The sequence below is a fragment of the Macrotis lagotis genome, chromosome 5 (genome assembly GCF_037893015.1).
Source record: "Macrotis lagotis isolate mMagLag1 chromosome 5, bilby.v1.9.chrom.fasta, whole genome shotgun sequence".
NCBI classification, from domain to species: Eukaryota; Metazoa; Chordata; class Mammalia; order Peramelemorphia; family Peramelidae; genus Macrotis; species Macrotis lagotis.
Window position 1 is genome coordinate 31,022,117 of NC_133662.1, and position 22,742 is coordinate 31,044,858.

Below are 22,742 nucleotides of genomic sequence, written 5' to 3' on the forward strand. Positions count from 1 at the left end.
ATTCATTGAAGATCTCTTGTATCTTCTGAAACTTCCTGCTGTCCTGGCTGTTGTTCATGGCTCTACCCACATAAGAGGAACTAATCATGTCTCAAAGGGAAATGAACCTGTTAATTGCTGCTTCCAAGTTTTCTACTCTTGAAGGCCTGGCATATTTTATTAACCTTTTTTTCCTTTTTCTGATCATAATATATGATATTTCTTATGTTAATTTTGAGGTTGATAAGTAGAAACAATTGTATATGCAAAAAATGCTTGCTGGAGCCTGGGTTATCTGTGCAAAGCAAAACACTCTTCCCCCTCAGTTTCTGTCCACAGATATATTTGTCTGTTCACCTAGGGGACCCACTTTGTTACTCAAATAGTTGTGGATTCACTTAGAAAGGTTTGGGTTGCCATAGGTGTCATGAATATAGCTACTGATCTATGTGCCTCTTGCCCTACCCACCAAGTTGATTCCCTCACTGGTATTGTCTTACCAAACCTTAATGTATTAGATCTCATCATAGACTGAGAAAGAGGGGATTGTGCAATGATAAATCAGACTTCTTTATACATTAACATATTAGGGAACACCCAGACCTTGCTACATATGCTGCAACAAATAATTGATTATAATTTACCATGTGAAAGATGGTTGTGAATAATGAAGTACCTCATCTTGATTCATTTAATTATAGGGAGCTGGCATACTAGCCACTCTGGTTAAATGGGTCTCTATTATCCTTGATCTTTTTATCCTTTGAAGGCTTTGCCTTACACGTTTCAAGTTTTTTTCCTAAAGGGAAACTTATGATTGTATATATAATGATAATGATCATCCCATTAAAATCTCATAGAATTTATAGATAATCCATGGGAGAAATTTAAATTAATTTTTACTTCATGGTGTTTTCAGTGAAATTTTATTACTTTATATTAAATCTCATGGTAAGACAATAAAGTTATGATAAGAATTTTGGTTTCGTGCATTATAGTCTAAACTGAGTCTGCTATTCTAGGAGAAAATACCATTTGCTTTGCCCAGAAAGATAGTGCACTCTATGAACTGCAACATAAAGAGCTCTGTTTCGAAAGAATTGGTAAAATGACTTTTGATTTGGACTAAGGTAGGAGTCTCTTGATTCAAATTCCCCATTGTGATAATATCTTTTTGAACAAGTTGCCATGTGTTCAGTTCTGACCCTAACTATGACACCTGAAAATCTTATGGAAATGTGTTACATGGTTGGCTGCTAGTTGTGACTTTTAACTGAAATCAAGCTGAGCTTAGGGAGTTTTTTCCCCTGTTGGATCATTGAAAGGTCCCCTGAAGGGTCTGTCTGAATAGTTTTATGACTTTGTCCTCTTTTTTAATAGGAAATTTCTAACTCAAGAACTTCAAATATCTAACCCTTTTATGGAGGATATTACATTTTAAATGGATATATTTGCTTCATTGAAGTACTAGTAATTATAGAATTGAAGTTTTCTATACACACACACACACACACACACACACACACATGTATGTAATAAATACCAGTCTTGAAAGGCAAAAGAGATTTGGAAGCTTTTTTAAAATGTAGTTAACATGAATGCTTCAATAAATGCTGCTTGCTGACTAGAAGGCTCTATTTTTTTTAATTCACACCCTCATGTATTTCTTTTTGGAATTCTCCCTTTAAGCCTATTAAGAGCATTGTTCATATGATATACAAGGCCCAGGTAACAGCATACAGTATGTAGAAACTTAAATTCTCTGAAATTTCAAGTGCAGATTCCTTATATAATGTTTCAATACTTCACTAAATTGTACTGAAATCTGTTTTGTCATGAATTGCTGTAGAAATCCAAGAATTTTCACATATAACCTGGATGCAGGGAGGTGATGTCATAATATACACATGAACTGGATTTGAATTAGGGGAATGCTATGTGAAGTTACCGGCCTCATTTTCTCCTCCAGAGTCATTTGATTCCAGTGGCCAGATATGAATCTGTACCAGCAAGGTGATACATACAGTATGAAAGGAGAAAGGGATTAGAGGGTATATTAAAGTTATTACAAAGACAGAAACTTCAGTAATTGATATTTTATTTTTTAGCAGTCTTGAGACAGTAAAGAGTCAAGTCTAAAGCAGGAGATGTGAGTTTGAGTGATCGAGAGGATGGCAATACTAATGAGTTATGGGGAATTTCAGAATAATAGAGGGTTTGCTGAGAAAATATTGTATCTAAAAAGTATAAGATATTTTTAGGTTGAAATGTCTAGCTGGCAGTAGGGAATATGAAATTTATGGACAGTAAAAACATTGGGGCCAGATAAGTAGATCTAAGAATTCCTTGTATTTTACAATGAGATGAGAAATGAAATCATAGGAGTTAATAACCAAATAAGTAGAAGAAAAGAGGACCTTGGACAGAGTTTTGGGGGACAAAAACAGTTATTGATTATAACCTGAATTATTATCTTGAAAATATGACAAAGAAATCAAGCATCTAGGAGAAAGATCAACTTCATGAAAACCTAGAGCAGACAGTCTGAATGTGAAAAGGGAGATTGTGAGTGTCAGAGGTTGAAAATAAATAAAATGCCATGAGATTTAGAAATTAAAGGATCATTATTAGTTACTAGAGAGAATGTACCTTTTCTCAAATAAACTCAGACCTTATCCACCATCCTTGGGTCTCATTCTCCTTATTCTCACCCATTCCTTTTCAGGCTGGGTCCTCCTCGACACCCCACTTTTCTGCCCCACGGGTCGGGGCACGTGGCGCCCATCGTGCGGCTCGAGGCACGGACTCTTGCCAGGCAGACCCCGTAAAGAAGAATCGTCGTGACCCCCTCTGATCGCGACCCCCTCTGATCGCTCCGGAGAGCCCCACGAACAGGTAAGTGACGTCTGCCTCATTCTTTTCTCATGGGTTCCAAGCTGTCTAAAGAACAGGTCTTTATATGGGACCTTAAACTGGCACTTAAAGACAGGGAGTTAAAGTAAAGAAAAAGGATCTTGTTAGATTCTTCCTTTTTATAGATGAAGTATGCCTGTGGTTTCTGGTAACAGGACCTGAGATCCACCTAGGCAAATGGCAGAAAGTAGGAAGAGATCTTAATCAGAAATTGAAAATAGAAGGACCCGATGCCGTCCCTGTTTCAGCCCTTTCTTACTGGGGTCTTATAAGAGACATAGTGGAAAGCGCCACCAGGGACCCCACAAAACAACAGCTTCTTTCAGTTACGGAGTCCTGCCTTCGCCCTCTTTCGCATACAGCCTCTATAAAGTCTTTGAAAGAAGAGGAAGCAAAACCCCCTAAAACTCCAGCTAGATCTCCCTCAGCAGCTATTGAAATTCCCCCAAGCAAATCCCTCTATCCTCCTCTCCCTTCTGAGATAACACCAGCAGAGGAGCCCATAACCTGCCCAGTGTTTACAAGAAATAAGAATCTCTGGTCCAGTCCAGAAACGGACCCAGATTCAGAGCCTCCAGACCCAGGCGATGAGGCAGAACTTGAGGAAGAAGCTGCTAGATATAATAACCCAGACTGGCCCCTAGCCTCCGCTCCCCCTCCATACCTAACTGCCGCTGCCTTCCTGCCCTTGGGGCCTAATGCCCCCTTTACTCTCTCCGCACTAGAAGCCATCTCCCGTGGGGGATATCTTCTCCCCTCTGAGTGGCTCAGGGTCGTCCAGGCAGTACTTACACGAGGACAGTTCCTCACCTGGAAGGCTGATTTTTTTGATCGTTGTCAAACCATTGCTTCAACTACCTATAAAACTTCTAAGGGAGCTTATGAAAAGCCCTCAAGGACAGGGCATTGTAGAAAGAGCCCACCAAACGCTCAAAAACATGATTACTAAATTACAGAAAGGGTCAGAGACACTCTACCCCAAGATTAACAATGCTAAAACTATTCTTAACCATGCCCTCTTTGTCCTCAATTTCCTCTCCCTTGATGCTAATGCCAAATCTGCAGCAGATCACCTTTGGCATCCCACTACTGAACACAACTATGCACAGGCTATGTGGAGAGATCCCATCTCCAACAAATGGCAAGGACCTGACCCAGTCCTTATCTGGGGTAAAGGACATGCCTGTATTTATGATTCATCAGCTCAAAATGCTAGATGGCTACCCGAGCGTCTAGTAAAATCACATAATCCACCCAGGGAACCCCCTGAGGAATCCCCCTCTGTGCTCTCTTGTAGATAAAAGATCCAGCATGAAGGCACTCGTCCTGTGCCTGTTCCTTCTGCTGTCCTGCTCATACCAACTATTTAACTACACTTGGTCAGTCGAAGAGGCTGAAGGATTCCGCATCTGGAGTACCTCGAAAGTTGACTCCATGACACCCTGGCTTCCCCTGTACCCAGATCTTTGTCGATTATCTGAATGGAACAGTGGATGGGACGCAGTATGGGGGTCCGATGATTGCATGACAGGCTGTGGCTCTCAAGATAGAAAAGAAAGGCTTGGGACCCTCTCCTTTTATGTTTGCCTGGGATACCATCACTCATTAGCCCCACAATGTGGTAGAACGGGGGATTTCTATTGTAAAAATGGGATTGTGAGACGACAGGAACTGGGTACTGGATCACCTCATTAATGCCTCTGTACAAGCTTTGACCCAGATACAGAATTCTTCATTGGAAGAATGCTGGATCTGCTATTCCTCTTCCCCTCCCTTCTATGAAGGTATTGCTCAATTCGGGAACATCACACACTCCAACAGAACAGATGATCTCAGATGGGGCACTGGGGAATCCCAAGGCTTCACTCTTGCAAAAATCTCCGGTCAGGGAAATTGTTTCCTTGGCCCACAAATGCTCCCCCCTCTTCAGCTAGACACAGTATGTAACCAAAGTACCCTTATTAATACTTCCTATAGATATGCTGTAGCCCCTCCTAATACCTATCTTGCCTGCTCCTCAGGACTAACCACCTTTGTGGACACCAAACAATTCCTTGAGAAAAAGGACTATTGTGTCCTTGTCTCCCTTTTTCCTCACCTAACTCAGAACTTCAAGCAGGGCTAGAACACCTAAAAGATTCTGTTGCCTCTCTAGCTGAAGTAGCATTACAAAATAGACGTGGTCTTGATTTGTTATTTTTACAACAGGGGGGACTCTGTGCGGCACTAAAGGAAGAATGCTGTTTTTTTTTAAGGATAAACTTGGCCTGGTAGAAGACAGTCTACAAAGGGTTAAGGATAGCCTGGAAAAAAGAAAAAGGGAGAGAGAGAAAGGTGAGGCATGGTATAAAAATTGGTTTTCCACATCCCCCTGGCTCTCTACTCTGCTCCCAAGCCTTCTAGGCCCATTAATTGGCTTCCTAATTCTAATTTCTTTTGGACCATGGGCCTTCAGGAGACTGACCAACTTTATCAAATCCCAAATTGACTCAGCCCTTGGAAAACCAGTTTCAGTCTTATATCACCAATTGAAAAGCCAAGGGTCCTGTGAGGACCTCCAAATGGAACCCTTGAGGTTCGCTGCTCTTATACCTCACCCACCTTGGTATGCGTGCATCTGCTCAAGGAAAGGCACCCCCTAAGGGCTGCAGTGATACCCAATGACGGGATTTAGTGCAACTCCATGACTTGGGAACATCAGATCCTACAGGAGATAACAAGGACCTCGCTAAGGTCCCCTCCTGGTCACGGATACCAAGCATGAAAATCAAGTTGCACAGCCTAAGACAGGGATCCTGCCCATAAATTTAAAATAAAAAAGGGGGACATGCCAGGGGCCAAGAAGCCCCCATAAAAAGAGCAAATAAATTCCAGACATACCAGGAGCCAAGAAGCCCCCTGTCAGATAAGATAAAAGGAGCAAACAAAATTCCAGGCATAAAGGAAAGAGGCCTCACCCTCCATTATCAAGAACAAACAGACCACAGACTATCCCTTCTCTCAGGCCAAGGCATACCAACTCCACCCCTAAGCTAATCCCCTTGTTCCTTCTCTACAAAATATAAGCAGGTATTTTTCTCAAATAAACTCAGACCTTATCCACCATCCTTGGGTCTCACTCTCCTTATTCTCACCCATTCCATTTCAGGCTGGGTCCTCCTCGACACCCCACTTTTCTGTCCCGCGGGTCGGGGCAATGAGACTAAAAGAGCAGTCAAGAAATTTGTTGAAAAAAGATATAGTCAAAGTTATTATTATTTGTCTATTTCATGAAAGAGAAACAAAATTCCATATGATTCTAGAGAGTGATGTTGTTTAAAATTTTATAAAGTCATTACTTTTAGACCTTTTATTCAAGGTCTCTGAAGGGTCCAAGATCTGAAGAGATATGCATAAATCTGGTCATGAACAGTTTTGCCAAATTTTTCTTTCAGTGAATTGACTATGACTTTATAGGATGGGTGGTCATAGTCTAAAGAGAAAAAAAAATGAAACTAAAATTTTTCAGCTTTAATTTTAGAATCCTTGTAAGTATATTGATGATAATTAGTCATACTGGAAAAATACTCATTTCTGGAATAATCCAGAATTCAAGGGATATTATAGATCTCCTATGAGGGCAGAATATTAAAATTTTCATTGGATAGCTATTTCAATCAACAGCAATTATTACAATGAACAGATATGATTATATTGAATATATGTGTACAAATCCCAATTTAATTTTAGTTATTTCTGTATTAGTTGGTCTTGGACATCAGTTTCTATTATAAAAAGATTCAAGAACTTGTATATCATCCCATAAGTAAGATTTTGATTCACCTAACTGAAAAACAAACAAACAAATTAAAAACCTTTTGTGTCCTAGCTTTAAATTTCTGGATCATTAAAAAAAAGGTACACACTCTATGATACTTTTTCTTCCTTACTTTCAAAAAATTTTGGTCTTCTATGTAAGCTATTGGATAATGTAGGTCACTAAAAAGTCAAGATCACTCTAATACTTCATTTTCTAAGAATAAAATACAGAAAGAATGTATCAACCATTATTCAAATTGCTTTCTAGCATGAGTAATAAATTCCACTTCTTCTGAATTTTTCATTATAAACTCCTCTGTAACTTTACTAATTTCAAGGTACTTGTAAACTAATTTATTTATGAAATAACTCTTTCTGGTTTTTGGATAGTGTCTGCAATACTGATAAACTTTAACCATGTCTATATGAAGATCAACTGTTTATACAAAATTCTTTCTCCAAAGTAGTTATGATAAAATTTTAATTTGAATCAAAAAATTTCCAGTGACTTTCTCTTTTCTTTGTCTCTTGACATCTACCCCTCTTGATTGCATCCAGTCTCTGGTTTGGAGAAAAGAACAAGTATGAACACCTTTACCATCTCACTTTCTCCACAGATATGAAAAGACAGTATATGGTATTAGATGTCTCTTTTGGATCTACTTTATAAGTTTATTTGTGTCTTGGTTTGTCAATAAGGTGCCCGTTTCTGGAAAAAAAAATGGCTTCCCTGTATTTGAGTTTAAACTCAGTCATGAAATATTTCTAATTTCATATATATGCAGAAAAAATATATTTAGAAAGTTGCATCACTACAGAGGTCTACTCTTTATTGTATTCTGTGCTCTGCATCCTTGTTGCCAGATAGTCAATAGACACTACAAGAAATACAATTGCATCAGAGAAAACCTTGACTAATTCTTCAAGGAAATATAACAAGAACCACATGCAGCAATAACCTGGAAGAAGAGAACAGGAGGAAATTGGATTATCAAACCAGTGTTGTTGTAAACTTTTAGAGTATTATGTATCATCCATTTCCACAATTTTCCCTACAAAACAATGCGATTCACAGATGAACTGGGCTAGTTTGACAAGGGTAAAGCAACATGAAGTGAGTGAAAAATAAAAGACAAATACTTATTCTATCATATATAGATAGAACTTCAGATGTGTTCTCCAGGGCACAACCCCAGTTGTATTTTCTGCCTTTATAGTCTTCAATAACCCTTTGGGCATCTCTTGACTTGATTTGCTTAGAGTATGAATGTCAGTGTCTATTTTTATGACTACTGTAAAAGGTATGTATAGATAGGCTCTGAATATTATAACCCTCAATTCAGAAAATAAAAGAGACATATGCAAAATCCTTTCTTATTTGCTAATTGAAGCACATCAATACTCCCTTTTCAGTCTAATACAGTCCTAAGAACACAAAACTAGAAGTTACATGATTCATTTGTGCAAGAGCCCCACTATAATGGTGGGAAAAAACACTTTTAATCAGAGGTTATTGCTATTTATAGCTAAATTGCTATTTTTTTTGTTTGAAGAATATTCGAAATACTGCAAGACATAAAAATATTAGTAAAAATAAGGAAAGAACTCTTTTCTACTGTTGCTCAAGCATCTTTAAATGAAGTGAACTTTCAAATGCATAATGTTGATGTGGTTGTACTGACTAGCCCTAGCAGGAAGGAAGAACATTCACATGCATATAACAAAGGTACTTTAGGGGAAGTATTAGTTCTGGGCAAACCATAATTCTTTCCATTTTATAATTTAGGGAACTGAGACAAATAGATGTTAAATGATTTTCCCAGGCTCACTTGGTTAATAAGTATCTGAGCTCATAATTGAATTCAGGTCCTCCTTCAGACCCATTTCTCTTTTCATTGTGTTACTAGCTACTCTATCATTTAACTGTTATATGCAAAGAAACAAGTTAATTCTTGGAGATATAAAAATAAATAGACACTATTCTTGAAGAATTTAATAATGGGAAAAACTACAAATGTAGGATAGTAAGACTGAATTTTACTTTGAAAATTATAGGGATAATAAATAGCTCCACTGGAAGTGACATCAAAGTCCTATATTCAGCAATAATCTGTTATTTGATCATGAATATTTGCTCCAAAACTGGAGAATAGTAGTTAGTGAAGGTCATGGCAAAAATAGCATGAATGTTTTGGTAAATCTATTGATAAGCATTTTGTCTAAGAAGTAGTCAGAGAGGAGAGACTGATGTGGAAACTTGGCCAGGACTTTTCTGAAATTGTATTCCAGGAGAGGATATCATAAATCAAGAGAACAAGGCCCTAGTTTGGAATTTTCCTCCAAGATATGGTCTCTGGTATGAACAAGAAATGAAATTTTAGAGTTAATTGACATAAAGGAGAGAATGATTATGTATTGTACCAAGAGAACTGTATAAATCAGTGGAATGAGAAAGTAGGAAGTGAAAAGATTGATTACAGTAGTTTTGATATTCTTTAAAAGATCAGCTTATTAGCTTACTATAATGGTGAAAACAGATATAGAGTTATTTTTAATAGTTTTGTGAGTTAGGAATGGAAAGAACTTTTATAGGTCATCTGATCCAAGTTCCTTATTTTAAAAAAGTGGAAACAAAGGTATAGGAAGCAGAATAAAGTGACCTACTCAAATACATTATAGAACAGGGATTCAAATTCACAATCTTTTGTTTAAATCAAATATTTTGTTATTATTTTTATTTTCTCACAGTTCACTGACAAAACAATGGAGATGAAATATTCCACAGTCCTCATAGCTATTTCCAAGATAATTTTCCACTCACTCCCAACAAAGAAAAAAATTTAATGCCAATAGTAATATTACTTATTTCCCAAGTGGTTATCTTATATGCTATCTTCAAAGAAATCCCCAATTTTTAATGACTTATCATTCCTAGTATCATAAATCTAACAATCTCTATGGCTAAATCAGATTTCTTTGTGCTTATTAATATCTCATTCTTTCATTATTTGCATATATTTCACTTGAAGTTTCTTGTGACTACAGAAATAAATATTCTTTCTTCCTTCCTGTAGTAAGCTTTAAAGATTAACAAACCCTTGCTTTGTTACAGTTACAGATGATGAAATACCATTTATGTAAGAGTAACTACTTCCAAAGAAATTAATGGGGAGTGCAATATCTAGGTCACGAGTAATTAATATTTCTCAATAAGAACTGGCTAATGGTATATAGAATTGGATAATGCTGAAAAGGCATAGAATTAAATACTATACAGGAAGGCATGGATAAAGCAGAATGAACTGGATCTAAAGCACTCCAACTACTGTCAGAATGTCTCATTTTTATTCCCAAAAGTAATGACACACTAGATAAAGTGTTGGATTTGAAGCATTAAGAATTGAGTTCAAATCCTGTTTCTGATACCTACTAGGATTCTCTTAGCTTCTCTGAGTTACAGTTTATTCATCTTTTAAGTGAAAGCAATAAAATTCAAGCTACCCCTCTATCTATGGGGAATCCTTCTGATGATACTCTTGGATCTCCTGAATATCTTCTGTAGCAGTGGGAGAAAATGAAGTCTTCTTGTTATTTTTTTCTCCTTCACTTATAAATATTAAACTCTTCTTAGGGCTCCTAATTTGTAAATAAAAAAAATGTCTACTTAAGTGTTGTCTTTACCCTTAGAAGGCAAGCTATTTGAAAAAGGAAACTGCCTTGATTGCTTAGTTCTGTATTCTCAGAGTGCCTGGCATAGAGTAAGTGATTAATAAATGTTCTAATTGATCATCTATCAATTTAGTTGGAAACTTGAGCTTCCTCAGCATACAAATTTTACATATATACAAAGATAGACAAAAAATTGGCACAGAGAAAGTAGGGCTGAATTGCCTTTGGAAAATTTAAATATATTTTTAATTAATTAATTTACCAACTTGCAAAGATACCTTTTTTCTACATTCATTTTTCTGTAAGACTTTGAGTTTTACATTCTTCTCCCTCTTTCCCTTTCAGCCCCCATCCCCTTGATGGAAAACAATTTAATAGAGATTATACATGTTTAATTATGTTAATTCTATTTATTATTAATCATGTTGTGAAAGAAAAAAATCAGAATAAAAAAGGGAAAAAAAGAGGTGGGGGAACAAAACCAAAAGTGAGTTTCAAAAATTGAAAATAGCAACTTTTTGTCTGTAGTCAGACTCCAAAGTTGCTTCCTTGGATGTGGGCCATATTTTTCATCACAAGTCCTTTGGAATTGTCTTTGATTTTTTGTACTTCTTTTTTCCATATTAAATATTTTATTTATTTATTTTTCCAACTGCATGCGAACAGTTTTCAACAATTATTTTTGTGAAGTTTTGAGATTCATATTTTTCCCTCTCTCTCTCTTCTCTCCACCTTCCCCTGACAGAAAACAATATAACTATGCATATTTATAATTTATAATTTATAACTATATTTATAACTATGCATATTTATCATTTTGTGAAAGAATCAAATAAAAAAGAAAAAAGAGGAAATTAAAAAGCATAATACATAAGACAACTTTTAAAAACTGAAGATAGAAAGCTTTTGTTTACATTTAGACTCCATAGTTCCTTCCCTGGAAGTAAATGTTATTTTCCATAACAAGTCTTTGATTATTATAATGCTAAAATAAGCAAGTCCATTACAGTTGATCATCACAAATTGTTGCTGTTAGTGTGTACAATGTTGTTATGGTTCTATTAACTTCACTCAGCATCAATTCATGCAAGTCTAAGGCTGTTCTGAAGTCCCATTTCACATGATGTCTTATAGAACAATAATGCTTCTTCATTACATTCGTATACCACAATTTGTTCAGTCATTGTCACTCAACCAGAGTTTGTTTTCCATCCCTCATAGTTTCTTATAGAACAATAGTGTTCCATCACCTTCATGTGTCACAATCTGTTCAGTTATTCCCCCATTAATGGACATCCCTTTAATTTCCAATTCTTTGCCACTATGAAAAGTTGGTATAAGTATTTTTATACAAATGAGTTTTTAACCTTTTTTTAATGAACTCTTTGAGCTATAGACCTAGTACCTGTAGTGTTGGATCAAAGGGTATACATAGTTTTATGGCTCTTAGGGCATAATTCTAGATTGCTTTCCAGAAAGGTTAGGTCAGTTCACAATTCCAACTATGCCTCAGTGTCCCAATTTTCCCACAACCCCTCCAACATTGATTATTTTCCATTTTGTCTATATTGGCCAATCAGACAGGAGTAAGTTGGTAGCTGAGAATTGCTTTAGTTTGCATTTCTCTTATCAATAATGATTAACAGCATATTTTTCTTATGATTATGGATGGATTTAATTTCTTCATCTGAGAATTGCCTTTTCATATCCTTTGACTATTTATAAATTGTGGAATGACCTGTATTCTTATATTTTTGACTCTGTTCTCACTATATTTTAGAAATGAATTCTTTATCAGAAACACTAGTTGTAAAAATTATTTCCCAGTTTACTGCATTCCTTTTGATCTTAGTTACATTGGGGTTTTTTTGAGGAGAAAACATTCAACTTAATGTAATTGAAATTATCCATTTTGCCTTTTACAAAGTTTTCTATCTCTTCTTTGCTCCCCTTTCCATAGATTCAACTGATAAAGTATCCCCTCTTCTCCAAATTGGCTTAATGATATTATCTTTTATGTTTAAATCCTGTACCTATTTCAATCTTATCTTGGCATAGGGTGTGAGATGTTGATCTATACCTAGTTTCTACCATATCATTTTCAAGTTTTCCCAGCCATTTTTGCTAAAGGGTGAGTTCTTATCCTAAAAGCTGTAGTCTTTTTGTTTATCAAATAGCAGATTACTACAATCATTTACTAATGTTTCTTTTACATCTAGTCTATTCAACTGATCCACCACACTATTTCTTAACCGGTAGCAAAGAGTTTTGATGACTGCTGCTTTATAATATGATTTTAGAGCTTGTATCTCTAGGCCACCTTCCTTTGCATTGTTTACATTAATTTGTTTGATATCTTGACCTTTTGTTCCTTTTGTTTTTCTAGCTCATGTTATTTTTTGGTAGTCTGATTGGTGTGGTACTAAATAAGTAATTGGATTTAGGTAATATTGTAATTTTTATCTTATTAACTTGGTCTTCACATCTGTAATTGGCATTTGTTTATTTGGATCTGGTATTGTTAAGTGTGAAAAATGTTTTGTTGTTTTCATATAATTTCTGAGTTTCTCTTGGCAATATTTCATAGTGTCAGCAGTTACTTTAAATGGGATTTCTCTTTCAATATCTTGTTGCTATGTTTTGTTGGCTATATAGAAATGCTGATGATTAATGTTTATTTTATATCCTGCTACTTTATAAAAGTTAATTGTTTCAAGTAGTTTTTAAGATGTTTTTTCTAGGATTCTATAAGCATACCATGATATCATTGAGTTTTGTTTCTTCTTTGCCTATTCGAATTCCTTCTTTGTTTTTTCTTCTTTTATTCCTAAAGCCAGAATGTCTAATATAATATTGAATAATAGTGTTGACAATGAGCATCCTTGTTTCACCTCTGATCTTATTGGGAATGTTACTAGTTTATCCTATTACATATAAATATTTCTGATAATTTTAGATAGATACTGATTTTCCCTTTAAGGAACACTCCAAGTATTCTTATACTCTTTAGTGTTTTTAATAGAATTGAGTGCTGTTGACAAATAGAGTATTGCAAATATTCATTTCACTTAGATTGCCAAGTTTATTGGCATCCAGTTGAGCAAAATAGCTATGAATTATCATTTTAATTTCCTCATGATTGGTCATGAATTGACCTTTTTTTTCATTTTTGATACTGGTAGTTTTGTATTTTCTTTTTTAAATCAAATTAAACAAAGGTTTACCTGTTTTATTTTTTCCCATAAAACCATTAGTTCAATAGTTTCTTATTTTCAATTTTATTGATCTCTCCTTTGATTTTCAGAATTTCAAATTTGGTATTTAATTAGGGATGTTAATTTTTTTTCTAACTTTTCTAAAATCCTATTATCCTCCTTAATTTCCTTCCTTTTTTCCTAATTCTAAGAGAGGGAGGTTGATGGCCCCACCAATAATTTTGCTATCTTCCTGTAGCTCATTTGATTCTACTCTAAGAATCTGGATGCTAAACTACTTGGTGAATAAATATATATATATATATATATATATATATATATATATATATATATATATTTAATAATGATAATACTTTATTGCCTATTGTTCCCTTTAAGATGTATTTTTCTAGGGCGGCTAGGTGGCACAGTGTATAAAGCATTGGCCTTGGAGTCAGGAGTACCTGGGTTCAAATCCAGTCTCAGACACTTAATAATTACCTAGCTGTGTGGCCTTGGGCAAGCCACTTAACCCCATTTGCCTTGCAAAAACCAAAAAAATAAGATTTATTTTTCTTCCCTATCCCTTTTAATGAGATATATTGTTGGTTTTGTTTAGTCAGAGATAAAGATTGCTACCCTTCTTTTTTCATTTCATCTGAAGTATAATATATTTTACTCCAGTCTTTTATCTTTACTCTGTTTGTATATCTTTGCCTCAAAAGTATTTTTTTGTAAACAACTTAGTATAGGATTCTGGCTCTTAATACACTCTGCTATCCACTTGCATTTTAGGCTAGAGTTCATCCATTCACATTCACAGTTATAATTACTAACTTTTTATTACCTTCCATCCTTTTTTCCCTCTGTTTGTATTTTTCTTTCACCTTTCAACCTATCCTTCATTAGCATATTGCTTCTGAAAACTGAATCCCTCAATCAACTGTCTTCTATAGACCCTATCCTTTTTCTTTCTGCTTTCCCCTTTTATTATTCCTATCTTTCCTCCTTCCCTTCTATCAGTCATTTCTTCCTTTTCCCCTCTTTTCCACTCATAATTCCTGAAGAGTAAGATAAATTTCTAAACACAACTGAATGTCTCTTATTCTTTCTTTGAGCCAAATTCTATGAAAGTAATAATTAAACAATTTTCAACCCCTCCCTTCTTTCCCTCAGCTGAAATAGGTCCTTTGCTCCTATTCATGTGATGCAATTTAACCAATTCTGCCTCCCCCTTCCTCACATCCTATTACAATCTATTTTTTCAAATGTCTAAATTTTAAAAATTAATTTAAATTCAACATTCAATCTAATAGTTACAATTCTCAAGAGTTATGAATATCTTTCTCCCATATATGGCTGTACTCAGTTTAAACTTATTCAATAACAGCCTTTTTCTTTTCTCCATTTTCCTTTTTCAAATACCTCTTGAGCATCCTATTTGAAGATCAAATTTTCTGTTCAGCTCTGTTCTTTTCAGCAGAAAATTCTGGAAGTCACCAATTTCATTAACTATGCTTCTTTTTCCCTGAAAGAATATGCTCAGTTTTGGGTAGTTGATTCTTGGTTGTAATCCAAGCTACTTTGCACTCAGGAATATCATATTCTATGACTTTCCATCCTTTAATGTTGTTGGTGCCAAGTCCTGCAAAATCCTGATTATGCCTTCTTGGTATTTGAATTGCATCTTTGTGGTTGCCTGCAAGACTTTTCCTTGGTCTAATAATTCTGGAATTAGGTTACACTATTCCTTAGCATTTTCATTTTGTGGTCCCTTTCTGTGGATTGCTGGATTCTTTCAATGGTTATTTTCCCCTCTGGTTCTATGATATTGGGACAGTTTTCCTTCCTAATTTCTTGAGAGATAATATCCAGGATATTATTATGAACATTTTTGTGCAGTATGATAATTCTAAAATTATCTTTTCTAAATGTGTTTTTCAGGTCAGTTACTTTTTTCCCAATTAGGTAGTCTACATTTTCTTCTCTTTTAGTTAAAAATATGCTTAATTGATTTTTTAATTGAAATTTCATTTTATTTGTCCAAATATATTCCAAGTAAGTATTCTTCATTCATTTGTAATTTTATAAATTCCAAATTTTTCTACCAAACTCCCTTCTCTCCCCTCTCCCCATGTCAGTGAAAAGTCTTGTAAAAGTTATACATGTACACTTCTGTTTAACATATTTCCATATTAGCATGCTGTAAAAGAGGAATTAGAACTAAGGGGAAAGAAAAATTCATGAGAAAGAATGGGTAAAAATATAAAAGTAATTTTTAAAAATTCATCATAGCACACTTTGTTCTGCATTCAGACTCCATATTTTTTTTCTCTGAATGTGAATGGCATTGTCCTTAGCAGGACTCACAGAACTGTCTTTGATTTCTGAACTGCTGAAAGAAGTTACATCCATCACAGTGGATCATCTCACAAGTTGTTAATGCGTACAATGTTCTTTTCATTCTGCTTACATCATTCAGTATCAGTTCATGCAAGATTTTCCATACTCAAAATCATTGGTGAGTTGTGGTGGGTTGACCCCAAGCATGTGAAGTCTTCCACTGGTGGAATGGGTGAATGAGAAAACTTCATTCCAAGGTACATGAAGACACCAGAGCAGGTACTGTGGAGAACTTAGAACTTGGTAAGCCAGAGACTCCAAGGTCATCCATTGCATCTAGAGCCTTCACCAGTTGTCTTGACTCTGTCTTACCATGCTGGATCATGATGACTTTGGAAGATGACTCCTCTGTTCAACTCTACCTCATTTAAATCTAATTCATGTATATATCAAAAGACTTTACCTTCCCTCAAAGTCCTGTAGTGATAGGCAAGTGACAACAGGTATCATATCCAAATATCAGCCCTGAGTGAAGAAAAACTGGCAAATCAAAGCCAACTTACTGAATTTGGAACTGGATATACATTTTCCTGGAGTGGCTGCAGTGAAGGGGAGCACTACAAATTTGAGGTAGGTTTTGCAATCAAAACAATTCTAGTCAACATTCTCTAAAGTCTGTCAAAAGAAATGAATGACAGTCTCATTTCAAAGAAATTGACACAACCAAGAAAATGTCATGCCACCATCATCAGTGCCTATGCTCCCACCATGATGAACCCTGATGAAGTCAAAGAAAAATTTTATGAAGCCCTGGAGACCCTTATCATAAATGTAGCAAAAAAGCATAAAATTATAATTCTGTGTGACTTTAATGCTAGAATAAGCTCAGATTATCAGACATGGAAGGGATTTCTTAGGAGAAATGGAGTTGGAAAGAGCAACAGCAATGGTCAGCTACTACTGAAGACTTGCACATCACAAGACCTTCTCATCACAAACACTGTCTTCCCTTTACCTAAATGCAATAAAACTTCCTGGATGCTTCCTTATATCAAACATTGCTATCTAATAGACTATATGATTATAAGGAAGAGACAGGAAAGACATGAGAGTGATAATACGTGGAGCTGAATGCTGGTGGGCTGATCACAAACTCGTCCTCTCTAAGCTAAATATTAACCTTGAACCAAAGCAGCAACCCCAAGGCAAAATGACTAATAGAAAAATTAATATCAAAATATTACAGTGTCTCTCTGAACAGAAATATTTTGTTGCTATCTTGGAGGGAAAGCTGAGCCCACATACAGTTGGCAATAGGGGAACAAAAAAAGAGTGGGCAGTTTTCAGAAATCTGGTGTACAGTACTGCATTTACTTATTTGGGTCAGAACACATGCACAAATCAAGACTGGTTTGATGAAAATGATAGGGAAATATAGAAGTTGCCAAATGTAAAACAGGAACTCCACAGAATTTAGCAGCAGGATAGTTCATCCATATCTAAGAAAGGAACATTAAATTCATCAAAAGTAACAAACAAACTTGTCCTGTGACAAATGTATGACTCTTGGCTCAGTCAGATAACATTCACTTTTATGCAGATAGTAACAAACCAAAGTGGTTTTATGATGTCCTGAAGGCTATTTATGGGTCAAAGACTCATGTTATATCTCAGCAACACAGTACTAATGGATCTACATTAATCAAAGATAGGGACATGATCCTAGAGGGATGGGTTGAACACTTCTTTAGTGTTCTTAACAGACCATCATCAATTAATACAGAAGTCATTGACCATTTACCTCCAATTAAAGTCAATCAATCGAAGCAGCTAGGTGGTACAGTGGATAAAGCACCAGCCCTGGAGTCAGGAGTACCTGGGTTCAAATCCAGTCTCAGACACTTAATAATTACCTAGCTGTGTGGCCTTAGGCAAGCCACTTAACCCCATTTGCCTTACCAAAAAAAAAACAAAACCTAAAAAAAATGTCAATCAATCCCTAGCTGAAGTTTCAACTGAAGAAGAGGTTTTGAATGGCATTAGGCTCCTTTCAAATGGGAAAGTATCTGGTGCTGATTCTGTTCCAGCTGAGATCTACAAGGTGAGGGTCCATTGCTCATCCAAAAGCTGCCTGAAATATTTCAGATTATATGGCATGAACAGAATTGAAGGATGCCTCTATCATATATCTGTAAAAGTAAACGGAATAGATATCCTGTGGTAATGACATGGGTATTTCTCTTTTAGTTATTGCTGGTAAGATTCTTGCTAGAGGCCTCGATAGACTAGTCCTTCCCCTGGATGTTGATCACCTCCCTGAGAGCCAGTTTGACTTCAGAAAGGATCAAGGAGCATTTATATGGTGTTTGCTACCAACAACTCAGGAAAATTGACAGGAACAGAAAAGAAATCTGTATGTAACATTTGTAGATCTGACCAAGACCTTGGCCAGGCATAAGAATTTATGGAAAATTATCTAAAAATTTGGTTGCTAGAGAAATTTATCAGTACTGGTTTCTGGTTGGTTGATGATGCTCTTAAGATTTCCTCATCACCAATGGAGTGAAACTTGGATGTAGTTGTGCTGCCAATATTTTTAGCATAATTATTTCAGTCATGTTATCAAATGCTTTCTTTGAGGATGAAGATGATCTCAAGGTCATCCATCACAGTAATTGCAAATTCTTCAACTTGAAAAGGCTACAAAACAAGACCAAAATGGAGGTAGTGTTAGTGCATGATGTTCTGTTTGCAGATGAGGCAAATATGAATTTATCTTCAGTCTAAAGAGACTTCTTAGATGAAATCAGAAAGGAGTTTAAAAATCAAATGGAAAAATTGGGGACAAAACAATAGAAAATTAACATTTTACAAGAAAACAAATTCTTTGAAAATACAATTTGACAAACGGAGAAAGATAAAAGCTACTCCAAAAATAGAATTGACCCAATTGAAAAAGGAGATGCAAAAGTAAATGAAGAAAACTCTTCTCAAAATAAAAAAAGATGTGAATCTGTGGAAACTAATGACTTCCAGATATACCAAGAATCTATTAAAAAATTAAAAATAAACAAAATAGAAGGAAATGTAAAATACAACATTGGCAAAACAACTGAAATGAAAAATCAATCCAGGAAAGATAATTTGAGAATCATAGGACTACTTGAAAAAAAAACTTGAATTCATTCTTAAGGATATTGTGAAGGAAAACTGCTCTGATATTCTGAACCTAGAGGGCAAAATGGTCATTGAAAGAATACATTGATCCCCTCCTGAAAGCCATCCCCAAATGGAAACAACAAGGAATATTGTGGCCAAACTCCATAACTATCAGATCAAGATAAAAATCCCTGCAAGTAGCCAGAAAGAAACAATTCAAATGCCAAGGAGTCACAGTCAGGATTAGCCAGGACCTGGAGGCATCAACAATAAGGGATCGAAGGGCCTGGAAGCACCCCCTGAATTCACCATCCAACAAAACTGAGCCTTCTTGTTCATGGTAAAAGATGTACATTAAACGAAAAAAGGAGATTTTCAAACTTTCCCCTGCGAAAAGACCAGAGCTAAACAGAAAATTTAGTATTCAAACAGTAGATTCAAGATAAACATGAAAAAGTAAACAAAGGGAAAAGAAAAAAAAAAACTTTTCCAGGGAGGAAGATTCTCAAACACTCTTGAGAATTGTAACTCTATTATAGGGAATATACTTAGCCAGAAGGGATGGACATTCATGACATGTACATGATTAATGGAATTATTTAAAAATAATATCTCATTTAAAAAGGGGGAACAGGGGCAGCTAGTTGGTACAGTGAGGAGCAGCCAGGTGGCACAGTGAATAACACACTGACCCTGGACCCTGAGTTCAAATCTGACCTCAGACACTTAATAAATACCTAGTGACCTAGTGACCTTGGGCAAGTCACTTAACCCCATTGCTTCCCCCAAAAAAATATCCTAAAAGGGAGGACAGTAAAGAGATGGGGGAAAGGGTGAGATTGAATGAGGTAAATGATATTACATGAAGAGGTACAAAGGATCTATTGCAATAGTGGGGAAGAAGGGAAGAGATAAGAATTGCCTGAATCTTACTCTCATCAGATTTAGTTCAAAGAAGGATTACCATATACCCCCCAATTGAGTTTAGAAACATTTTACCTTTCAGGTATTAATAGGGGAAATGTTGGGGGGGGGAGGAAAGGAGGGACTGACAAAAGGAATGGAAAGAAGAAGGGATAAAGGGAAGGTTCTATAGAAGGGGGTAAATACACTGAAGGAGGTGGTATTCAAAAGGATGTAGGGATAAGATGGAAAAGGGGGAAATACAAATAGAAGATAGCATGGAGGGAAATAAAGAGTTAGTAATCATATTTTTGAATATGAATGCAATAAACTCCCCATAAAATGGAAGCAGATAGCAGAGTGAATTAAAATTTAGAATCCTACAATAAGCTGCTTAAATGCATTTGAAGCAGAGATACATACAGAGAAAAGGCAAAAGACTGAAACAGAATGTATTATACTTTAGTTGAAGTGTAAAAAACAGGGTAACAATCCTTATCTCAGACAAAACAGCTGCAAATAGATCTCATTAAAAGAGATAAGGAAGGAAACTGTATCCTCCAGATAACCATATAACATGTACCATACAACATGAAATAATTTCAATGCTAAATATGTATGCTCCAAGAGGTATAGTATCAAAATTCTTAGAGAAGGTGAATGAGTTACAGGAAGAAATAAATACCAAAACTCTACTAGTGGGAGACCTCAATGTCCCTCTCTCAGAATTACATAAATCTAACCATAAAATTAACAAAAAGGAAGTTAAGGATATGAATGAAATGTTATAAAACTTAGAAATGATGGATCTTTAAAGGAGATATAGAAATAAACGTAACTTTTTTTTGTAGTACATGGTACATTAATTAGGACATAAAAAGTTCATAATCAAATGCAGAAAGACAGAAATATAGTATGCATCCTTTTCAGATCATGAAGTAATAAAAATCATGTGCAGTAAAGGACCATGAAGAGATAGATCTAAAACTTATTGGAAACTAAATAACCTGATTTTAAAGAATGAGTGGATCAAACAACAAATCATAAAAAATAATGATTTCATCTAAGGCAATGACAATAACGAGAAATCATACCAAAACTTATGGGATACAACTGAAGCAATCATTATGGGATATATTATATCCTTAGATGCATACATGAATAAAATAGAGAAAGAGGAAATCAATGACCTGTGCATGTAGCTAAAAAAAGTTAAAGAAAGAGCAAATTACAAATCTCATTTAAATATCAAATTAGGAACTCTGAAAATTAAAGGTGAAATTAATAAAATTGAAAGCAAGAAAACTATTTAATACATAAATTAAACCAAGAGTTGGTTTTATGAAAAAGGCAATAAAATAGATAAAACTTTCATTAGTTTGATTTAAATAAGAAAGAAGAAAACCAAATTACAAGTATTGAAAATGAAATTTGTGAATTTACAACCAATGAGGGGGAAATTAAAGCAAGGATTTGGGAACTATTTTGTCCAACTATATGCAAAGAAATTTGATAATCTAAGTGAAATGGATGAATATTTATCAAAAATATATAATTTACCCAAATTCAAAGAAGAGGAAATTAAATACCTAAATAACTGTATCTTAGAAATAAGCCATTAATGAACTGCCTAAGAAAAAATCTCCAGGGACAAATGGTTTGACAAGTGAATTCTATCAAACATTTAAGGAACAGTTGGTTCCAATTCTATACAAACTATCTGAAAATAATAGGTGAAAATGGAACTCTGCCTAATTCCTTGTATGACACCAATATGGTGCTGAAATCTAAACAGGAATAGTCAAAGCAGAGAAAAAAAATTATAGATCTATTTCCTTAATGAACATGGATGAAAAAAATTTAAAAAACATATTAGCAAAGTGAGTACAGCAAATTATCTCTAGGATAATATACTAAGACCAAGCAGGATTTATTCCAGGAATTCAGGATCGGTTTAATATTATGAAAACCATCAGCGTAATTGACTACATCAATAACAAGCCTAATAGAAAACATATGATAATCCTTATAGTTGCTGAAAAAGCCTCTGACAGAAGACAGCACCCATTCCTAGTTAAAAACACTACAAAGCATAAAATAAATGGATTGTTGCTTAAAATGGAGCAGCTGGGTGGCACCGTGGATAGAGCACTAGCCCTGGAGCCAGGAGTACCTGAGTTCAAATCAGACCTCAGACACTTATAATTACCTAGCTGTGTGGCCTTGGACAAGCCACTTAACCTCATTTGCCTTGCAAAAACCTAAAAAAACCCCCAAATGATAAGTATTATCCATATGAAACCATCAGCTAGTATTATAAACAATGGGGACAAGCTAGAACCATTCCCAATAAGCTTAGGAGTGAAGCAAGTATGCCCATTATCACCAATACTATTCAATATTGAATTAGAAAATAGCTTTACCAATTAGATCTGGAAAAGAAATTGAAGGAATTAGAATTTGGAATGAAGAAACAAAACTCTAACTCTTTGCAGATGATAAGATAATACCTAGAGAACCCCAAAAATATCATCTAAAAACCTCCTGGAAACCATTAGCAATTTTAGTGAAATTGCAGGATAAGCCTATAAAAACCTCAGCATTTCTATATATTTCTTACAAGATACAGCAGCAAGAGATGGAAAGAGAAGTCCCATTTAAAAGAAATTCAGACAGCATAAATACTTGGGAGTCTACCTACCAAGGCAGTCTCAGAAACTATGACAACAACAATAAAATTCTTTTCGCACAAATAAAATCAGATCTAAATAACTGGGCAAATAA

General features: G+C 35.2%; 1 long non-coding RNA gene across 1 annotated transcript in view; it reads left to right on the top strand.

The window, feature by feature from the left end:
- Window positions 1-7,086, top strand: part of LOC141523741 (uncharacterized) — a 28,632-nt gene extending 21,546 nt beyond the window's left edge. Inside the window, exons 2-3 of the long non-coding RNA XR_012478575.1 lie at window positions 2,705-2,874; window positions 4,190-7,086. This is a non-coding gene — a long non-coding RNA (uncharacterized LOC141523741). The remainder of the gene's footprint in view (window positions 1-2,704; window positions 2,875-4,189) is intronic.
- Window positions 7,087-22,742: the final 15,656 nt, after the last annotated feature.